Source organism: Leuciscus leuciscus, assembly GCF_965113295.1.
Source record: "Leuciscus leuciscus genome assembly, chromosome: 4".
Taxonomy (NCBI): Eukaryota; Metazoa; Chordata; class Actinopteri; order Cypriniformes; family Leuciscidae; genus Leuciscus; species Leuciscus leuciscus.
Window position 1 is genome coordinate 18,945,847 of NC_138728.1, and position 23,518 is coordinate 18,969,364.

At 38.1% G+C, this 23,518-nt stretch overlaps 1 long non-coding RNA gene across 1 annotated transcript in view; it reads left to right on the forward strand.

Moving 5' to 3' along the window:
• The first annotated feature begins 236 nt into the window (after window positions 1-236).
• LOC309497927 overlaps window positions 237-23,518 on the forward strand; it is a 32,747-nt gene continuing 9,465 nt past the window's right edge. Inside the window, exons 1-3 of the long non-coding RNA XR_014205761.1 lie at window positions 237-266; window positions 742-822; window positions 3,053-3,141. This is a non-coding gene — a long non-coding RNA (uncharacterized lncRNA). The remainder of the gene's footprint in view (window positions 267-741; window positions 823-3,052; window positions 3,142-23,518) is intronic.

Below are 23,518 nucleotides of genomic sequence, written 5' to 3' on the forward strand. Positions count from 1 at the left end.
TCCAGTGGAACTTTTTCAAGTTTCTGTTTCATTTAATGAATGAGATATGAAATATGGCAGAATGTACAGTAATTTATAATGCCATACAAGTACACATTGCATTCTTATCCTTGCCACAAGGGGTGCTATAGCGGACATTAGCATCAAGTCTTCTTATTCTATGGTTTTCTCTTTCAGGAAATGACTGTAATAGCAGAGCAATAGACCTTTAAATACGGAAGTTGTGAGAAAGGTCTATTGTGACAAGAATCTTCAAGTTAGATAAGGTTAGTAAAACTGTTTACATATTTATGTCTAAGTGAATAATGTGCCCTTCAAGTCAGAAACATCAAGTTCCAAGCACATGAATGACCAAGCAAAGTCATATTTAAGAGTGGGAAACTCAGAATTCTAGATGATACACGACACGAGTTGCCAAGTTGGGACATTGGAAGGGGCGTGACGGGTTGAAAAATTGTGGAAACCCTGATCTATGATATCGAAAATATCATATAACATATCTATAATATAGTCTAGAGACCAGTGAGTGGAAAGCAAGTCTGTAGTGAATGGCAATAAATGATTTTGCATTTTAATTTCACATGCTGTATTTCAATAATTTAAAGGAACTTTGTGTACAAATGTATCAACAAGTCAACTACAACAAGTGTAAAGTTAATCACTCGCCCTTCATGTTTTGCTTTATGTAACAAAAAATATAGAAATAATTTGTTCACAATATAATTATTTTGCTTTGTTTAGGCAACTTCCTGGAGCCGACATGAAATGCCATAATAATGAGTGGCCGACTCTGAAGTACGAGCTTCCCAGGTGCACTTGAAGGTAGGATAAAAATCACTTGTTGTTTAATGCCACAGTAATTGCATCTTTAGACAGAATTAGATGTATCCTGAAAATGTACCTGAGTGTTTTGCTAGAGGGAAGTTGATTCTGTACTAGAATTCATCCATCAGCACTTTCAGTCACACACACATTTGACACTCATTCATAATTCATACGTCAGTTGGATATGATATCGTATAGGCAGTAAGTATGGCACAGTAAGACAGCAGGGAATTGGTATTTTTACCCTCCACTATGATACAACCTGACTGTGAGGCTGATGCAAATGCTTTTGTTCATCAGTAGATTGAGGTGCATCTGATTTAGAGATGTTTCCAGATATATGAATGTGCTGAAATGTTCTTACATAATAACGGTGTCCAAAAGAACCAATGTTTTACCCTTGCAATGTGAATACATTTGGTAAAGTAGCTTTAAATGAAAAGCTTTTAGCAATGATAGAACGTTGGAGAGAAATATGCCTGAGGATGAAGACACTGTTTCTGTATCCGAATGTTAATGGCAGCTAACGTTACCCAGAAGCCCTCGGGTCTCCCATTGGTTATAAGGCAACACTAAAGAGACTCGTCCAAACAAATGCATTGGCCGCGTCTGTGTCCAGGGCAATAAGTTTGTCTATTAGCTCAGAATTCATCGATCTGCAGCCTGTTATCAAGTGAACTGTTCAAACTGCTGAAAATGCAGAGAACTGACACACAAGTCCCTGTAGTGAACACTCACACAACTCCAGCAACCGTGAGAAATACAGCCATATTATGAGGAAACAAATAATGCAGCATTTTAATACAGAGTTGTAAAGTTTAAACAACATTTGCTGTGAATGATGGATCAGTTTTATATTTTCACAGTTATGAAGTGATTTATTCAGAGCTCTAACATTATTCATCATAATGCCAAGACATTTAAATAATGGATCTCGGTTTAGTTTGACCTTGAAATAAAGTTACAGTATCTAAAAGTTTAGAAAATGTACAGAAAAACAGTCCTCTGATTGTACCAATTTACAGTGATGGTGTCAGATAGTAATACTATGTTATTCTGTGATATATTTGGCAAATATCCAAAAATACATGGTACATATGTAAACAAAATGAAATAGATAAAAAAAAAAAAAAACATAAATGTTACATAAATCTTGGTGTTATCATGAAATGAAATTACAATAAATTAAATGAAATATATCAGGACTGAATAATCAATGTAGTTTGTTTGATAAACAAACAGTGACTCATCCATGATCTCAGCTCATTATAATAGAGGATGATAGACATTTCTATTATCAGCAAACTTGATCATAAATATCTTAATCCTGTTTCAAAAAGAGGAAATGTTGAATCATTGACACTTTTAACTCACGCCTGAGTCGCTCCAGAGACGCTCGGCTCTTCTTTTACAGTTAAAACACGGTTCCTCGTGACAGTCTGATGATTTATTGTCCATTCATCAGCTTTTATCTCGTCATCTTGACAAACTCTCATGAGTTCCCTGGATCAAACTACGCTTAGAAATAAAGCAGCCAGACAGGTTGAAAATGAACAATCGTTTGGTCTCCAAGGGTTTTGAGTCCTGCTGTTTTTCAGACTGACATCCAGATGTGATTCGCACAGGTTTGATGGGATGATGATTTACATGGTCCTGCTGAGCGTCACATGAGGGAAATGATGAGAAAAGGGTCTTTCACACTGTTCACACTGGCTCAACACTGTCAATGGAGAAACTTTGAAAAGAGCACATTTTCCTAGGTGTATGTGGACTAGAATCTTGCACAATGTTCTTGTTTCCAGACCCTCACAAAGTCATTTCAGCTCATTCTCATTAAATGAGCCATAAAACTTTATAGGTTCAAATGTCCTTTACATTTAACGAGCAAAGATTGACAATCCAACAACGTCCAAAATGTTTCCATCCATTTCTGTGCAAGAACCCAAATAATATATGCAAAATAAAAGTTTTGTTTTACCAAACTCCCATAGAGTCGCATCAAACAGGGATGATCCGTAAATTGTTTGGGCTGAGTATTTTCCCGTCATTCTCTCCGCTGATTAATTACCTTGATTTTCTCCACTGGTTGTCAAGACAACAGCAGCGTTCTGCACTCTCAGCTCTGTTTGGGCCGATGACAGTATGTAATTAAATATGAGCAGTTGCTATTAGGACTGGAGGATACACTGTAATTATAAGCCTTTGCTTGTTCCCTATGGTTTACCAGGCTGCTGGGGAGGCGCTGTCACTCAGAGGGCCGCCCAGACGCCCCCAAACACTGATACAGAGGTCCGTCTGTTCCTGAGAGTTTGGATGGTGAGAGGAAACAATTTGGTGAAATTATAATGTTAACAGAAGCAGAGATTATCACAGACAGATACAGAGATAGAAAGCTGCAACTGTGTGCATGCGAGTCACAAAATTATACTGTGGCGTTGGATTCTAGTTTTCCAGACTTTAACTTTTATCATCTTTAAGGTCGTTTTAACACACAAGTACGCACACACAACGAGCCAATTTAGCCCAGCACACAGCATTGCTTTGGATGTTCTGCAAAACGTACATAAAAGCTGTTTTTTGTTTTGTATCTTTAGGTTCGGTGTTAAAAATGACTTAATTAACCAGAAGGTGAAATTAGTCACTGAAGGTTTTCTCAGCTTTTATTGTAGAACATTTTCTTATTACTGTACCTCTTATATTTTAAAACCTATATCAAGCTCTTCTTCTATGGCACTGATGATTCATTAAGTTAACAAAATACAGCATTTAAATCGATGAAAACAAATGACCCAAAAAAATGAAGTAACACCTTTTTTCGATGGTCCATTTTAGACATTCTACTAACTATAAGTAACTTTGCAACTACATGTCAACTAACAGTCATTAGAGTATTAGTAAACTGTCTGTAATATCTGCTAACACTTTATTTTGATGCTCCCCAACTGATATTCTACTGACTATAAGTAACTTTGCAACTACATGTCAACTTATTCTACTAACCCGAACCCTACCAGTCTACTTACTAGGCCTACTCTAATGAGAGTTAGTTGACATGTAGTTGTAAATTAATGAGAGTAAGTTGACATGTAGTAGAGTGTCTAAAGTGGACCATCGAAATAAAGTGTAACCCAAATCTCTTTCGCACTTGTATATGAATTTAAACATTTAAAAGAGCCCACACACATACCTCCATGAATTAAATACATAAAATATATTAAAAAAGATACTTTGTTCCCATTTTTCTGAGCCTGGTTAAGCTTAAAAATGTGGAAAAGGATTCCGTTTAGGAAATAAAACTGTGCGATTCAATCCTTTTGTATCCTGCTATCTTCATCATGTTCTCTCCATGTTTCCATCTGTAAATCATTTCCTATACTCTTATCAAGGACGATATTTAATACAGGAAGTCAAGAGCTGAAATCAATTTCACACAGAAGCTTAGAAGCCAGATGGGTATTGAACAAATACATGTGACTAAAGTGTGATATTGAGCCACATGTGCATGAAGACAATCTTTTTTTCCTCTTTCAGTATTGCTATGCTTTTTTTTGCTTTATGGTCTCTCTCTCTTTCTGATAGTGCAACATTATGAGAAGTGTCTGAAATGTTTTGAACTGAAACCAAAGAGGTTCTCTCTTAATTTCATGGCTTGTTTAGAGGGATGCACTAGTCTTTTAAACACACAGGACTGATCTTGTGTTTTATGTCTTATTATTCTCAAGGCAACTGCAAAATATGTGTAAATATTACATCTTAAACCTTGTCACAACAGTTAATGGCATTAAAAAGAAGAAAAGACACAATCTGCAATTACTGCAACAAGCCTTAAGACAACAATATCAGATCGGAATATCGGATCATAATTCCTTGTAAAAAATCTTTCTTCAGTTTCAGATGATATCACTTAACAGGCAAATGCAACACACACAAAAACTGCAAGATATATTCATGTTACACAACCATTGATTAAAATGAGAAAAATCCTCAAAAAAAAAAAAAAAACTGTTTCAGAGACATGACATGCATGAGTACAGAAATGAGAACTGTTAAATTATGCATGGATTTTTCCATGAATTTCAAAAGCAGTTCAACATGACAAGCAAATTCTGCTTCCGCCTCTGACAATAAGATGCCCATAGAGCTTCATACACTGTGTGCCATCTTAATGTGCCACATCAAGTCAAAGCACAAAGCCTCCGCCACCGGTCCTACGCAAATGTGTTTCTTTCAAATCCCCCCCCGCTCGCTCCTGAGCTTCATTATTCTCCAAACATCATGAAAATACAGCGAGACTCTGTCAACAGATTCAAATGGCTTCCTTCCCACCATGTCTACATGAAACCTCATGCCATTATATCCTTCCAAGATTGACTTACAAACGCCAGTGCCCAAGACACCCACAGGCCCATTTCCACAGTGTTTGGTGGAAGAGGTTTATAACGTGGTGGAATGTGTTACATGTGCTCTTTTGCTTTAAAGCTGTGTGATTAAATAATAGAGAAGAAACCTTTGAATCCAGATGGAAAGATCATTTTAGATAAGTACACTGAGCTAAAAGAAGCGTCCTGTTTGTTTTATCTGCTGAAAAATGACATTGAATTTAAGTAGAGAAGCAGTTTACAATTGCTGAGATTTATATTTTTATATACTGCTGATATGTAGAGAGCAGAGTCTTTGATGGCCAATATAACGGCTGCTATATATAATACAACTGCTATTTATAATACAATATAATTACAGCAAATAACAAGTGTGAAAAACTAATTTTAAACAAAAAACTACCTAAAAGATTAAAAGATAATCACAAAAATGGCATAAAATAAGTGACCTGGCTTATATAAATATATCAGATTTTGATTAATGTTGAATATTAATTTCTTCATCATAGTTTGGGGTTTCATTAAAGTCATGTCGATTACAAATGATTATTTTTGAAAGTAAATTATTTGCCTTTTTTGATGTGGCATGAAGCACAACAGCATCGATTTTGCAAGAATCAAAGCCGTCTGATTCTCATATGGGCGTATGGAAAAATGTGCTGAGCAATTTAAATTCTGACAGTCTGGCCAGGAAGAGACGAGGCCAGAAACATTTTGAGCAGCTGAAACATGGGAAACTGAAGCGCCTGGGGCTTCTATCACTGGCCAGGATTGTGATGAGTTATTGAGTTTGGGGAAGAGACTTGAGTTTGTGCTGAGGTAAGCTTGGACTGACCGATACAAATAAAAAACATGGAAGCAATCCAATGCTCGACAACCTCCACCAAGACTCCTTCAGTGTCTTAAGTTTGTTAACAAGACACCAAGATCCAACAGAAACTTTTCTTTATCATCAGATCTTCAATGAGTGACGTTTGTTAATATAAAATGCAAATGAAAAGGGAACGTTTTAATTTTGTTCCGGCTGTAAAATACCTTAAAGCTCATTTGAAGCTTTTAATGTCTTCGTTTAGCCTCAGTCAACAACGTGAGGTTGTGAATGTGCTGAAAACATCTAAAACTTAAACCTGTTCATGCTATTCGTCTGGGTCTGATACAGGAAACTCAAGGTCAACAGTCAAACAGCAGCAAAACAATGTGTCTGCAGTGCCTGAGCAAACCTGTTATCGTCTCTGTGACACAAACTAAACACTTTCGTGGTATTCGTCCCCGTTGACCTCGGACACCAAAACACAGAATCCCCTGCAGTTCATCTCAGAGAAAATAGGCTTGCACCTTTGTCACGTTTAACTTCTCCAAGCTTATTTTATGTGCCTGTGGCCTCCATCTATTCCTCTTCTTTCTCCTTGCCGTTTTTTTTTTCTTTCTTTCTTCATGTTTGTTTTATTGGGAGCTGGTTCTCATTAAATCTCTTGAACTCATTTTATATGTGTGTTTTCAAATTGAATCTGCATATCTCCAGGCGCTGTGTGGGACTCGCTCGCATAAATTCTCCCCGGCCGACTGGAGGATTTCCCAGACATATAATCATTTTAATAGTCAAATCGATCCGCTGATGTCACGCCGTCGGTTGCTTTACATTTCCAAGTATATAAAACTATATGCAGCTTTTCCATGTCATCTGGGTCACGGCCTGATTCAGAGACTCCCCACACAAACCTGTGGAACCTCGAAGGCAAAAACTCTCGAGCGGTTCTTTACCGAAGCTTTTCTCCGTGTGTGTTCGAGTCACTCTGGATTTTCCCCAGTGAGCAGCGAAGCGCGGGGTCCAAAGGAAACAGATAATAGATAAACCCTCCAGCTCTCAGTGAACACAGCTGCTAATCTCCACATTTGTATGTATGTGCTCTTCTCTATCACTGCAGCTCCTCTGAGGATGAAGATCTGGAGTGTCTCAGAGTGTCTCGCCCTTGAGCCGGAGCAGATATACTGTAATGTATATTAAAACCAATGACACAGCAAGTGACACAACATTTAGCTTTGACCTGATAAGAGAGATCAGCCTCTATGGGCCCTATCATATACCCGGCGCAATGCAGTGCCAGGTGCGATGCAAGTGTTTTTTGCTAGTTTCAGCCCGACGCAGTTATCATTTTCACGTCCTGTGCAACGTTGTTTAAATAGCAAATGCATTTGCGCCCATTTGTGCACCCATGGGCGTGCTGGTCTGAAAACGAGGTGTGTTCTGGCGCATTGTTGGCGCTTTGCTATTTTGAGGCAACTGAAATAAACTGCGATACGCAATACTTTGTTTTTGTTATTCAAAGGGCGCATTAGTAATATAAGCGCACCTATAGGCGGGTGTACAACGCGCGTACACTTTGCTTATTACACACACAGAGATGCGCAGGAACACACAAACTAGCCAAATATTAAAAATAAAAGGATTACAATGTAAAAGATTATTATTGTGTATAAACAAATGGTGGAATCCGGCTTGTCCTGTAGATGGTCTGCTTGTGTGCTTTAACCTCGCGCAGGAGCAGATCCGTTTCCTCTCTGGAGAAGCGCTCAGTTTTTCCACTTGCAAATTCCGTCATGTAAATAGCGAAGCGCAACTGGCTTTTGAAGGGAATGGGAGATTAGACTCTGATTGGTTTTGCATGTTACGCCCAAAACACACCTATTGCTCATTAAGAGAATCGGGACAACCCTTTTAGACCATGCGCTGGGCGCCGACCATGTTTCTTGTCTTTAAACTATAAAAGTGGATTCGGACACACCCTGAGTGAACTTGCGCCGTACGCTTTAGACCATGCACTTGGATCATTAAAATAGGGCCCTATGTGTGTGTGGGTTTACAAACCCAAAAGAAGGGACTGGTCATTTTTTTCTTAGACCGTGATTTTTCACTGACACAGTTTTATTGACTTGATAAGAAGAGCACATCAAACAAGTATATGCAACACCAATAAGCTCAAAGAGAAGGATAAACTAAATCATTCATTCACAAAAACAAATCAAATGTGGGATGTTTTAACAAAAGCAGGGACAGTATAAACTCTCAGGCTTGAAACTTTCCCCCACCCCAAATCGAGGACGACTCTGCCTACTGAGGAATTTAAAACTTGAGCTTTTTATCCTGCCTTTAGGGTAAACATTTGAAGTCGACTTTGAGTTTAAATTCTAGTGGTTTCTGGAGGTTTTTTTTTCCTTCTTCAGTATTAATATGTCTGAATTGACACCCCAGGTGCGTCTTGGTAAAATTGTGCTGGACTTCACAACATTACTTTATAAGTTTTGCACCAGCACTTCACAAACACTTAACAATGAAATTTGTAATTATTGATTATTGCTCGTCTCAGAGTAACTCTGCAGTCTATTCACTGATCATATTATGCACAAAAATGACTGGCAGGTTTTTACCAGTCCAATATACATATAATTCAGTCATGAAACTCTAGATGGCGCAAGCTGATAGGCCCTTTCCATGCAATCTGCAAGCTATATCACCTTTACCACATGGAAGCTAGCATGAGAATATGCAATGCTGGAATATGAGAATTGAGTCAATAATAACAACAGCTGCAGCATAAGGACAACAACCTTGCTGAGAGGATACAGGCAAGCATATCTTGCATGAGAACACGTATTATATGAAATTGAGGTATTTTTCATGAAGATAGAATGTGTAGATTTGCACGTTATCCTGTGGTAGCTGTTTGAATGAATGCCTGGATGCATGTTTGCTCAGGTGGCGGTTGGGGGTTATTTCTCCATCTCTATCGGCTTGCATGACATGCAACATGACAGCATTTGTTAAAGTCACACATAGTGCACATTCTAATTATGAAAGTTTGAGGCATTTTGGCTCAGACACACATAGTTGATTTAGGTCAATAGTTAAACAACCATAAGGCTGTGGCATCCTGGTACACATTGCAAAAGTCATTAGTTAAATAACTCTGGGCTTTGCAAAGTATCCGGTAGTAACCAATTGTCTTTCAATCTATTGGTGGCTGTAGTATCCAATTGTCTTTCCATTATCAATTGTCTATTCCATTATCAATGTCAATTTATGTAGCAGCAGCAATATATCTTGTATCTAGACCAACTGTTTAGTAAATGGTTTTGAAATTCTCTTATGCTCACCAAGGCTCCATTTATTTGAGTAAAACAGTATATAGTGTATATTATTACAATTTAATATAATGACAAAGCTGAATTTTCAGTGTCACATGTCACATGATCCTTCAGAAATCATTATAATATGCTGATTCGATTTGAAGACCTCTGACCCCAAACTTTTGAATAATCGTGTACACACTATCATGTCTCTTATCAGTCAGGTAAAATAGTCCAAAATGGCATGTAAAAACAAAACAAATTGTGATTTATCACATTACGTGTCAATTGTCTCTTCCAGTCTAAGTGGATGGTTCCTGTTGCCTATAAGCTGCAATTAAAGACTTTTAAATGCCCTGATATAAATTAACAGGTAGAAACAATATCTGACTACATCAATTTCTGTGTAGACACAGTCATACCCATAAACACAGTAAAGTCTTTCCAAACGACAAGCCCTGGATCTCCAACAAATTAAAGCATTTTATAATTGACAAGAAAAAAGCATGCAGGAATCAGGATGATAGAGCCAAAAGGGACATACAGAGACAGATTAAAAGACAAATAAAGCTGGATAAGTACAGGTACAGACAGAAGATTGAGGCAACACTGGTGTCAGGCAACTCCCGTGAGGCATGGCGGGGGATCAAGACCAATGTCCCCCACGAGGGCAGAGGGAATCCTTCCCTGATTCTGCCTGGAGGTGAGGGACTGGAAAGGGCAAACCAGCTAAACAGCTTCTTCTGTCGCTTTGAGAGTTGCAGCGGTGCTGGAGCTGGCATCGTGCTGCCCCCTCCACCCCCTATATCTGTATTAAACATCAGACAATCGGATGTCTTTCACCTTTTTAGTCGCTGTAATCCACGGAAAAGTCCTGGCCCTGACAAAATCTGTGGTAATATCCTCAAGCACTGTGCAGAACAGTTAGCCCCTGTGTTCACTGACATTTTTAACTCCTCTCTTAATCTCTGTAAAGTCCCCATCCTGTGGAAAACATCTACAATTGTACCCGTGCCAAAACTGCCAAGACCCACAGAGGCCAATGACTTCCGACCAATTGCGTTGACATCATTGGTCATGAATTGCCTGGAGCACCTGGTAAAGAGGTGCATTGTATTACAAACCCACCATCTTATGGACCCCCTGTAATTCGCTTATCAAGCCTCCAGGGGGGTGGACGATGCAATTTTCATTAATGCACCTTTTGCATAGCCTGGAAATCCAGACTCAAATCCGAAAGATTAAGGGTCTGGCATTGAGTAATGAAAATCGCCCAACTCGAGGGGCGGCACCAAGCATGCATTTGAAAATCTCTCTGCACGCAATTGAATAACACTACGACCAATCACAACAATACACGGGGTGACGTACTGTATCTTTAGCTTAGCTACCAGCGGAGCTAACTGGTAGATTAGACTCTTGCCGTATCTGGTCGGAAAAACAGCAAAAACGCTCTTCTTGCAAAGGAATGATTCGAGTGCCGTCTTCTGTTCCTCTTTTAGATAAAAAGCCAAGTCTAACTCGTTCATTGTAGCCGCCAAAGCCGTTTCAAACAACTGGTGTTCATCCATAGCCATCTTGCACTGTTTACTAATGACTTCGACGTCGCAGCGCTGTCGTCATCTGTTTAGCTCGCCTCTGGCCCGCCTATATCAGATACACCTATGTGATTGGTGCAGATCGGCTACAAGGGTATAGTTAATGAGCATCATCACTCAATGCCAGAGTAACTCACTGATCAAATTCAAAAATTGTGCTCTCGCGAGAACTCTGGATTTCCAGGGTACCTTTTGCATACTCATCTTGAGAAACCAAAGACTATTGCTAAGATTCTATTTTTCATCTGCTTTTAATGCAACCTAAGATTCTTGCGGACATTTTTGCCAGCGAATTCTATCTTAATTCAGGTATTATTAATTGGATCATGGACTTTCTTACGAGTAGAGTCAAGCGGGTTAGAGTGGGCTCATTTCTGTCTGATGTGACGATAACATCCATAAGCTCTCCAAAAGGATTTCCTTTACTATTTATTTTATACACAAATTCATGCACTAGCACTTTTCAAAACAGGCACTTTATTAAATATGCAGATGACACAGCACTGCCCACCCCTTCTGACCAAGAACAGATCCAAATTATTCAGGTTGCTAGTGAGTCTGCTACAGGATGGGGAGGTAGATCATGGGCCAGTTTTAATAAGTCACACTTAATTTTAAATACCAATAAGACCAAAGAAATGTCCATAGATTTTAGAAAGTCACAGCAACCCACCGACACTTCTATCAATCGGGAGATTATTCAGGTTGTTACAAACTATAAATACCTTGGCATTGTACTGGACAACAAGCTTAAATGGGATTCATGGAATGATCTTTTGCACACTAAGACACAGCAAAGAATGTTCTTTTTAAAGAAACTGCTTGTTTTTGATGTCAATAACAAAATGCTTCAAATGTTTTATACTGCTTTTGTTGAAAGTGTTTTAACTTGCTGTATTATCTGTTGGTTCGGAAATGCCACTGAATCACAGAAAAGGATAATCAGAAAAACAGTTACTACTGCCAGCAAATTACTTGGGATAACACTACCGAGCATTGAACACATTTACAAAGACAGAATGGTGAGAAAGGCCAATAATATTGTATGTGATTACACACACCCGTTGGCATCTACTGCCATCTAGGCGTTGTTTCTGCCCACCCCTTCTGACCAAGAACAGAGCCACAAGCTTTTAAAGCCTTAAATCAGTCAAAATAAGCTAGATGTCCAGCTGGTCTGGTCATACACCCAAGGGTGTATATTTTATTGTATTTGTTTGTGTCATATGTCTGATGTCCTGTCATGTAGTGCCTTGCGACTGTGCCGCAAACCCAATTGCCCCACCGGGACTAATGTAGTTATCTACTACTACTACTACTTTATGCTGATAGTCAAAGATGCTGTAAACTATGGAATCCCTGAAGCGCGAGATGAAATTGGATAAATGTCTTCATGCATTGTTACTCCTACAATGTTATTTCAGCATAGCAAAATACATGTGTGTGTGTGTGTGTGTGTGTGTGTGTGTGTGTGTGTGTGTGTGTGTGTGTGTGTGTGTGTGTGTGTGTGTGTGTGTGTGTGTGTGTGTGTGTGTGTGTGTGTGTGTAGGCTGTATGTAGTACAGGATTTACAGACTATATCTTTAATTACAGTCACTGAGCCTTTAATTTCAGTGATTCACAAACAAACCCACTGCAAAGACAAGGGAATGAAATGCTCATTGGTCTGTAATATTTCTCAAGTAATCACAGTGTGTTTCAGACGTGAGGTTGTACCGTGTCTTTCACCTTCTTCTCCAGTGTTGACATACTTTGATGAAACTCGTCCCATCTCTCGTCTCCCCCGCAGCGATAGATTAAATGTCACAGGGCTTCTTGTAGGACAACATTCTGGTGTTTTTCTCCTCATCGGAGTATATCAGCACCTCTTCACCTTCACATGAGCGTTTCTGATGTATTTCTAATCTTGCTACGAGTGATAGAATAACAATGAAGTTTGTCAAATAGTCAGACTCCAGTGAAGACGTCTTTGTGTCCTTGACTCGTGTCTGATCTGCTCATAGACGGTCACGCAGAAAGTACAAAACTCTGACTGTCAGCCGGTGGATGTTTGATCAGAAACAAAGTTAAATATGCCACTGAATTACATGTGAAAGTGAAATCAAGGTGTTCGGTGATGCTTAAAGGGAGACAAAAAATTAACAAATAATGATGCAAATTCTGCCATCATTTATTCGTCCTCATGTTGTGCCAAACCTATATGATTTTATTTCTTCTGTGGAACACAACATAAGATATTTTGAGAAATGTCCCAGTGTTTTTTGTCCATGGACAACATTCCTCAAAATATATATTTTTTGTGTCTAGTGAATAAAAATCTTACAGATTTGGACATAAGGACATCAATAAATGATGATAGAAATTGAGTAATCCACCCTCCATATAATCTAAAATTTTGCAAAACAACATATTTTGGCGGTAAATATTTATAAGGATTATTGGTACTGAATTCTACTAAGAAAGCTTAGGCATTCTGAACTCTGAGTCATTGTTTTAAAATATCATCTAGAAACATACTGTGCTGAGTAGATATATATGTGTGTATAGTGTATATATAGACACGTGCTTCACCTGCTAAATTACTAAATATTTTGTTAGTTATATATTTGTAATTGGAAAAAGAAATCCTGCTTTTATTATATATATATATATATATATATATATATATATATTTATACTAACAAAATATTTAGTACATTATGATAATATATATATATATATATATATATATATATATATATATATATATATATATATATATATTGTATATATATGGAAAAAGAAATCCTGCTTTTGGCAACTGAATTTTATATGTATATTTACCAAAAATGTACTAAATATTTTGTTAGTAATACATGTGTAATTGGAAAAAGAAATCCTGCTTTTGGCAACTGAATAATATATATATAGATAGATATAGATTTCTTTTTCCAATTACACATATATAACTAACAAAATATTTAGTAAATTAGCAGGTTAAGGATGTATCTCAGAGCAATATATTATTGTAGGTATTTATGAAGGGAACTTTAATATTTAAACAGTGAAATGTTGTGAATTGCAACTTAGTTTGAATTATTTTAATGAATGTGGCATTGCAGTCATGTATTGCGTGCCATTTTCTATTGAAATCATGCATTACTAATGCATAAAGGTCTGGATCGCACATTAGGAAGCAATGGTTAATAATGGATGACCATTACATCACATTAAATTGATCTTTAGAATTACAGACTGTTAAATAAATCATTAGAAATCAGTGATCCTGTGAGAAACAGGCTCATTTGATCTCAGTCACATGCATGTATGTGACACTCATTAACTGAACACAGCAGCTTTGACATGCAATTAGCACAATTTGACTTTTACTATAATAATACCACATGAGACTTAGTGAGTGGCAATGATGGTTTTATTCCAGCTCAGACATTGTTATGAAACAAAAATAACCATAAGAGGAAATAATCATAGAGAATATATATGGAAACAAGCCTGTCACCAAATACAGAAGCAAGAACATAAAAATAAATGAAGCATGTATAGATATAATAATGATAAAAATATGAAGAAGAACTTTAGGTAAAAGAAAAATCTACATTTTCTCTATTCTGCATTAATGCATTAGTTTTCACACAGACACCAAGGACAGCAGCCAAACACACAAGCATCATTTAGATGTGACAATATTAATCAAGCACATGTGACAATGAAACAGCAAAATGTAAACCGATTATGCAAATATTAAATAAGGTGCCAGAATGTCGATAAAGGTTTATATTTAAGGTAAAAAAAAAATATAGTGTCGACTGCGTTTAGATCTGTTCCCTATTCCCTGTCACACCTCTGGTCTACATCTGTGAAGTTGGATAAGATGCTTCACTCGTCGTTTTTTTCGTTTTTCACTCAGTCTTACCTGACATAAACCTCACAGAGACCTGAAATCCTCTGATGGGCGTCACATTTATGTGGAATCCCCACAGGCCTGATGTCTACAGCATCTGTAAACATCCATGTGCCTGTGGTCTGTGACTAAAAGGGGTTTTATTGCTTGACACTCTTGAAGAATCATGAATTATTTAGGGAAGTCAGCTGTAAAGATCTCTCCCTTGAGTATGCAGCTGTCTACTTGAGACGTCCCTGTGAAAATACACCTCTGGTGCTTCTCATTAGGTGGATGTGATGTGGATATGTGGTATGGGAAATCCTGATCTTAATATACTCAGCACAGTTGCTCGTGGTCACTGTTGACGCTTTCTATTTCCCATATGACAAACAGTATTTTCCGCCTATCAGTCAAGAAATGAAATGCAATGAATTTTGATATGCATATTTGTAATCACTGAAAACATTCGCCTTTGCTGTAGCTCTTAAAACTTATTTAAATATTTTGTAGTGGGAAAAAACGAATTATAGCTGCTGTGGAACACAAGTTATTTGGCTTGTTAGGGTTATATGACTATTCACTTTTTATGTACCTTAATCAAAAGATCAGCAGAATTCAAACATCTTTTTCCTCACAAGAACTACTGCTATTTATATCCAGTCAGGTGAAAGTTACGAGTGACAGAGCCATTACACCCACACATAATCGCTGATAAACACATCTGTATCAGCTGGATAAACAAAGCATTCGATGTAAACTTTTGACATGAGATATCTGAGGTTAATTGCTTGTGAAAAAAGTTTCATCAAAGCACATGTAGCCATCAGGTGTTGTCAGGTTTAGAGTGAACGTGACTGTGCGTATAATGAACTTTCTTTTAGTGAGACCTTAAACTTGCACAGTGAGGCACAAAAATGTTATATTGATTAAAGTTTCTTCTGGCAGCGTCCCGTAAGTCCTTTATGCAGAGGCAGGACACACCGTTCTGGTCTTAAATACCTTTTTCCTCAATCACAGAGCAGTCGCTCATGCAAACAGAACTTTTCTCTTTGCTAAGTCAAGCAGCAAATGTTCAGCTTTGATACATTTTCAATTTTACAATTCCTATCTTCTATTTATGGCATGCATAAATCATAAGTGAGCCGTACGTGCTTCTTTCCAAAAACGTCAGATATGAAATAGCACAAGCTCACAGGGAATTCAAACCCAGTAAAATACAGTAATGATATCTGCTTTTACACACTGCAGCAGCAGGGCGGCCGCTAGTTACCGACTTAACTGCTTTTAAACATTCAACATTTAATTGCTCATAAATTTAGCAAAATCCCCATCACTTGTCATACTTTTGGTGAAGATTCAAATGGGATTTTGTAGATGATATTATTATATCATGACTGTGATGTCATGCTGAACGCATCCCAAAGATGCTCTATACTGGATTGAGATCTGGTGACTGTGGTCATGTTGAGCTTTTGTGACATGGTGTATTATCCTGCTGGAAGTAGCCATTAGAAGATTGGTACACTGGAGATGGACATGGTCAGCAACAATACTCAGGTTGGCTATGGTGTTTAAATGATGCTCAATTGGTACTAAGGAGCTCAAAGTGTGCCAAGAAAACATCTTCCACACCACATCTACATCACCAGCTGATGGGTCCATGCCACACAGTGTTGTTTACACTAAATTCTGACCCTACCATCTGAATGTCGCAGCGGAAATCAAGACCGGCAAACCGTTTTTCCAATCTTCTATTGCCCAATTTTGGTGAGCCGTGCGAATTGTAGCCTCATTTTCCTGTTCTTAATTGACAGGACTTGCACACACACGGTGTGTCTTCTGCTACTGTAGCTTATCTGCTTCAAGGTTCGACATGTTGTGCGTTCAGAGATGCTCTTTGGCAGACCTCGGTTGTAACGAGTGCTTATTTCGAGTTACTGTTGATTTTATATCAGCTCAAAAATACCTCTTTGTAATTCAGTGAGTTAACCTGCATTGCTATAGACAGCCCTGACTAACACAAACACCAACTCGTGGCCTGTAGGAGCTCAGGAGCTCAGAGCAGTGACATGTGGCCGGACTGCAGTAATGAGAACACAGACGTTCCCTCAGAGGACACTGAGGTCTGAGACATCTGCCACCAGATGCTGAAATGAGCTGCACAAATGAGACCTTACATATGCATACTGACTTTTTACATGCCTGTCAGGATATACGAATCAGATCCGAAAGTGTTTTTTGTTGCTCTTCGGGCATTTGGATTCTGAGAGCTCATCGCTATTTTTGACAACAGCAACAAAAAACAAAAACAAAAAAAAAAGGATCCATAAACTGATTCCAATCCATAGTAGATTTTCTTGAAAAAGGAGTTCTCAGTGAAATATGAGCTATTTGGAATCAACCTGAAGCCAGCCATCAATCCCAAAAGGCGGTAACACTTTATTTTGGTGGTCCCTTTTGAACATTCTGTTGACTATAAGTAACTTTGCAACTACATGCCAACTAACTCTCATTAGAGAGTAGACTGTCTGCTTAATATTTTCCAACTCTTTATTGTGATGGTCCTCCAACAGACTTTCTACTGACTATAAGTAACTTTACAACTACATGTCAACTTATTCTAACCCTACCAGTCTACTAATCCTCTACTGACACCCTAATGAGAGTTAGTGGACATGTAGGTGCAACGCTACTTATTGTCAACAGAATGTGTCAAAATAAAGTGAAACCCAAAAGGCCATTGGTAACCATAATATTCAGTATTTGATTCAAAACACATGTAATTTAATAGCAAAATAAATCAAAAGAAGCCAAAATAGCTGTGCAGCAGCCTAACATTTTCTCAGTCTATTGTAGGTTAGAAGTCTATAGCATAAGTTATAAAGCAGCATATTTAACTTTACATCCACTTTTATTCAGAAAAGGCTCCAGTTTCAGTTTATTTTGAAGGGGTTTTGAGTGTGTACAGTTTGATTAAACAGTTTCAGATACAATGAACACACATTCACAGGATTATTACAGTAATTGGGGTAACACTTTAGGAATAATGGTCCGTCATTAATAAGTAACTATGCAGGAAGTAATGCAGGACTAATGAGTAGTTCTACATTAACACTTCAGCTACTACTTTTAACTAATATGGGAACACGCTTAACTAATCAGTAAGTAATATCAAATTTAGGAGATTATTATTATGTAATCAATAATTACTTAATGAGATAAGCCTCATTAATAACTATTAACTAACTGACTAATTACTAAGAATATTATATCATGTGTCTGAGACGTAATCAGTCATCATTTTTACTCTGAATGTAGTCATGAAATGCATCACTAAGGGTTACCTAGTCACTATGCAGGAACTACTAGTGATCTGGACCGTTATTTTAAAATAAAAATGATTTTTTTCACTTTAAAATAATGGTCCAGATCACTAGTAGTTCCTGCATAGTGACTAGGTAACCCTTGAGTAATTACTGATGCATTTTATGACCACGTTGAGAGTAAAAAAAAATATATAAAAAAAATGCTAACGTCTCAATCACTCGTTAATGTTGTGATTAGTAATGAATTAGTCATTCTTTATAATTTGTCATAATTACCTATTAATTATTAATGATGCCAATCTCATTAAGTAATTATTGATTACCTAATAAGGAACTATCTTAGTCCTAAATTCGATATTACTTACTGATTAGTTAAGCTTGTTTCCATATTAGTTAATAGTAGTAGCTGAAGTGTTAATGTAGTGCTACTCATTAATCCTGCATTACTTCCTGCATAGTTACTTATTAATGATGGACCATTATTCTAAAGTGTTACCATAATTGGTTTAGTGAAATAATGTCACACCTGTTACACCAGTAGAGATGGACTCAGGAAATAAATCTTACAGTACAGTATGTCATTTTCTGCTAACATTGCACCAGTCTGAGAAAGCATTGCTGTCCGCGCTGGTCATGCTGTTCTGTTCACATGAGATAATGAAAATAATCCACTCAAAACAATGTATTTAATTAGAAACACAAAGAGCACATTGTCCGTGTGGTGTGGATGAGTCGGTTATTTAATCCTAATTGGTGTTGTATTCTTCAGATATTATGTAGCCAACAGCTAATACATTAAAATGAGTTGTAGCAAAGAGCTTATGATATATAAAGCTTTTCATGCAGTTCTGCTTCCCAGACAAAGTCTGACTACAAAAAAACTGCTTTCAAGTTGGTTTTCGGGTTTAGGTTTCTGATATTTGTCATCCATCCCTTCTAGACTGAACAAAATTATAAACGCAACACTTTTGTTTTTGTCCCCATTTTTCATGAGCTGAATTCAAAGATCTAAGACTTTTTCTATGTACACAAAAGGCCAATTTCTCTCAAATATTGTTCACAAATCTGTCTAAATCTGTGTTAGTGAGCACTTCTCCTGTGCCGAGATAATCCATCCACCTCACAGGTGTGGCATATCAAGATGCTGATTAGACAGTATGATTATTGCACAGGTGTGCCTTAGGCTGGCCACAATAAAAGGCCACTCTAAATTGTGCAGTTTTATCACACAGCACAATGATGTCGCAAGTTTTGAGGGAGCGTGCAATTGGCATGCTGACTGCAGGAATGTCCACCAGAGCTGTTGCCCCCTGAATTGAATGTTCATTTTTCTACCATAAGCCGTCTCCAAAGACGTTTGAGAGAATTTGGCAGTACATCCAACCGGCCTCACAACCGCTGACCATGTGTAACCACACCAGCCCAGGACCTCCACATCCAGCATCTTCACCTCCAAGATCATCTGAGACCAGCCAACCGGACAGCTGCTGCAACAACCGGTTTGCATAACCAAAGAATTTCTGCACAAACTGTCAGAAACCGTCTCAGGGAAGCTCATCTGCATGCTCATCGGGGTCTCGACCTGACTGCAGTTCGTCGTCGTAACCGACTTGAGTGGGCAAATGCTCACATTCGATGGCGTCTGGCACTTTGGAGAGGTGTTCTCTTCACGGATGAATCCCGGTTTTCACTGTACAGGGCAGATGGCAGACAGCGTGTATGGCGTCGTGTGGGTGAGCGGTTTGCTGATGTCAACGTTGTGGATCGAGTGGCCCATGGTGGCGGAGGGGTTATGGTATGGGCAGGCATATGTTATGGACAATGAACATTGGTGCATTTTATTGATGGCATTTTGAATGCACAGAGATACCGTGACGAGATCCTGAAGCCCATTGTTGTGCCATTCATCCACGACCATCACCTCATGTTGCAGCACGGCCCCATGTTGCAAGGATCTGTACACAATTCCTGGAAGCTGAAAACATCCCCGTTCTTGCATGGTTAGCATACTCACCGGACATGTCACCCATTTAGCATGTTTGGGATGCTCTGGATCGGCGTATACAGGTGTTCCAGGTCCTGGCAATATCCAGCAACTTTGACATTGAAGAGAAGTGAACCAACATTCCAGAGGCCACAATCAACAACCTGATCAACTCTATGCGAAGGAGATGTGTTGCACTGAGTGAGGCAAATGGTGGTCCCACCAGATACTGGCTGGTTTTCGGCCCCCCCACATACACATTTTAGAGTGGTATTTTATTGTGGCCAGCCTAAGGCACACCTGTGCAATAATCATACTGTCTAATCTCAGCATCTTGATATGCCACACCTGTGAGGTGGATGGATTATCTCGGCAAAGGAGAAGTGCTCACTATGCCACAGATTTAGACTGATTTGTGAACAATATTTGAGAGAAATTGGCCTTTTTTGTACATAGAAAAAGTCTTAGATCTTTGAGTTCAGCTCAGTTCAGCTTTTGTTCAGTGTATTTTCCCTTTCATACTAATTTCGACCATTGCCATGCGCGCTTTTATATCCTTACATATTTACACATTACTCTGATTGTGTCGAAGCCTTGAGGCTAGATACATTGAAAATGCTTCACATCTGAAAATACGTGAATAATAATAATAAAAAAGCCCAGGAAAGAATCGACTGATTCAGTGCTTCTGCTTTGGACTTTTGCGTCGTCCATTTTGGCTTTAACAAGGTTTCCTGCTCAATCAACTGTGACGACGACGTGTCAGCATTATTTTGAGCTCTGTGTGTTTGTCTGAACACCAGTGGCATATGATGGAGTCGACCTGAAATCGAGCAGGGCAAATAATTGAAATAGCGAGTGGGTGGAACAAGATAATGAGGACTTCCACCAGGAGGGCGGATGATCCGTCGCATAAAAACAGAGAGGAGCCAATATAGCTGCAAAACTATCACAATGATTTTCACTTCAAACTGACACAAGATCTGTTGCTTTGCCTGTTTGGTGAACAATAAGTTACCAGGCGCTTATTATCACATTTTACATTTAGATTGCAAAATGGATGCTATATTAAGTCGCTATTCCAATAAGCCAACAAACAGTACGAATATGGTAATTCACGGCAGCATGTGACCTTGAACTTGCTAATAAACAGTTGCTTTAAGGACAGCAAGCATCAATACAATAGAGCAGCCAAAGTCACCAAAAGTAATTTGTCTTCTTGTGTTTCAGTCACTCGCAGTAATGAATGCATTTGCTTGTCGTCATTTGTTCATCATAAAACTAATTTGTTTTTCTTTCCGCCCTTCATTTTGTCGGCCAGATGTCTGATTTGTCCCACATGCAATGAGATTTCAGGGACTGTTAGCCATGCCGGGATTGTTGACATAAGACTGACGGTGTCTCACTTCCAATTAGACTAATAATGTGTCCGATAGCAGCAGTCAATGAGAATCTCACCTCGTCTCCTCCATATATTTGTTCAGTCATCATTAACAAACCATTATGTTCACTGACCACAAATAGAGGCACATATCGACGTCCCCCATCTTATTGTTTTTGCTTCGTCGTCTTCTGATCAGGTCTGTACTGCAATGAAAGTGCAACATACGATAATGAATGAGGTGTCATGAGGAATATTCTCCTTATTGGCGATGATGGTGCAAATAATGCTGCAGTTGGTTTAATACAACATGAGTTTACTTCACTAGTATGAATAAGGTAGATTTAAATGAACAATTAATAAACCCTTTGCTAGCAAAGGTTTAATATCTATATGCCGAGTCTCAGCGAGGGATTCAGACTGAGTACACCTGACTTGAATGCTGAGCTCTTTCACTCTGATTGGAAGCCCATCTTATCACCCACCACACAAGTCAGGCACCTGAGAGGCATCTCAATAGTGAAAAGCAGCCATCTAGTTCCTGTTCAATTCAACAAACACACAAACATACAGTCTGCCTCGCTTTCCGAAACAAAGCCTGGGGTTGATGGGTACTTTCAGAAATCAGCTTTGCAGAAACAAATGACAGTGCAATTACCAGTGTGTTTTTAGCGGCTGGTTCATAATTCACATTATTGTTACACAGAACAGGTAATTAAAATGTGTAAAGCCAGATTATGTTCAGTGTTTCATGTCTGTGTTAGCTAAAGGCGTGTGGTGAGAAACAGAGGTCTGGCTTAGCGAGCGGCGTGTTTTCTCAGCTAGCTGCCGGTTATGTACTTTTGTGCTCTTGTAAGTCACTATGATAAGAAAAGCATCTGCTATGAACATGACCGTAAATGTAAACACACAGTTTGAAATACATTTTGTCAGCTCATACAGGAGAAAGTTAGTTTATAATTAAAACCAACATGATTTAGGATAAATCGCAGTCGCAGGCTGACAGTTAGCGCCGCTTGTAGCAGTTCAATCATTTGAAGCTTTTCAGTCTGTTGTCTCTCTGACCATGAACAAACCAGCCCATGCACATGTCTCTCTGGGGTTTCAGAATATTACAGGTGTGTGTTCGAGCGTCCAGCTCTTCTTTCTGATTGCTGCGCAGTCGATTGCCAGACGTCCACCAAACAATCTTCCCTGCCAAAACAAATGCAATTCGTATGCATTATGCATTGATCTGTACCACACAGTAATGGGATCTGACTGTATTTCACCATCACTGCTTTTCATTTGGAACAAAATAATGCATTGAAATATATTCCAAAAATAAAATCATAAAACTTTTAGTTTATTATGCACAGAAGCGTATCCATTAAAACACAGTGGCCATCTGTTTGGTTTTGAGTTATAGTGAAGTTTGGTGAACCAAAAAAATATTCTCTATATAAAAGTCTGACTAAGGGACAGTAATATTTATTTATTTATTCACACGACTTTCTTGAATGCTTGATTCTGATTCACTCATTTCTTTACACACAATAAATATAAGACTGTTAAAATTTTAACTCAAATCAACATTTAATAACTATAGTTATTGTCATATTTGATCATAAACACAGAATAGACAGGGAGATCTCAGTATAAATGACAAAATATTGTAAGCAGCTGTGAGAAGGCTGGTATGCAATTTTTTAATTGTGCAGGTGTGGATAAACACAATCTGTTGGGCGCAAACCCAAATTCTGAAGCCAAAAAATCTGCATTTGTAATCGTTAACACATCCTGAACGTGTTTGTTTTTCCTGATTTGAAAACTTTCAACTGTCACAATGTTTGCTTTAGTTTAGATCAGCATATAATTTGGGGTTTCAAACACAGATTATATAAAACAATGTTACTGAGCTACATTTTTAAATATTAATATTAAATGTTTTTAATTATACATTGCACGTAATATATTATTAAAAATATTAAATATTTTAACTTGTTTCATTTTATTTTGACGTTTTATTCATGAACAA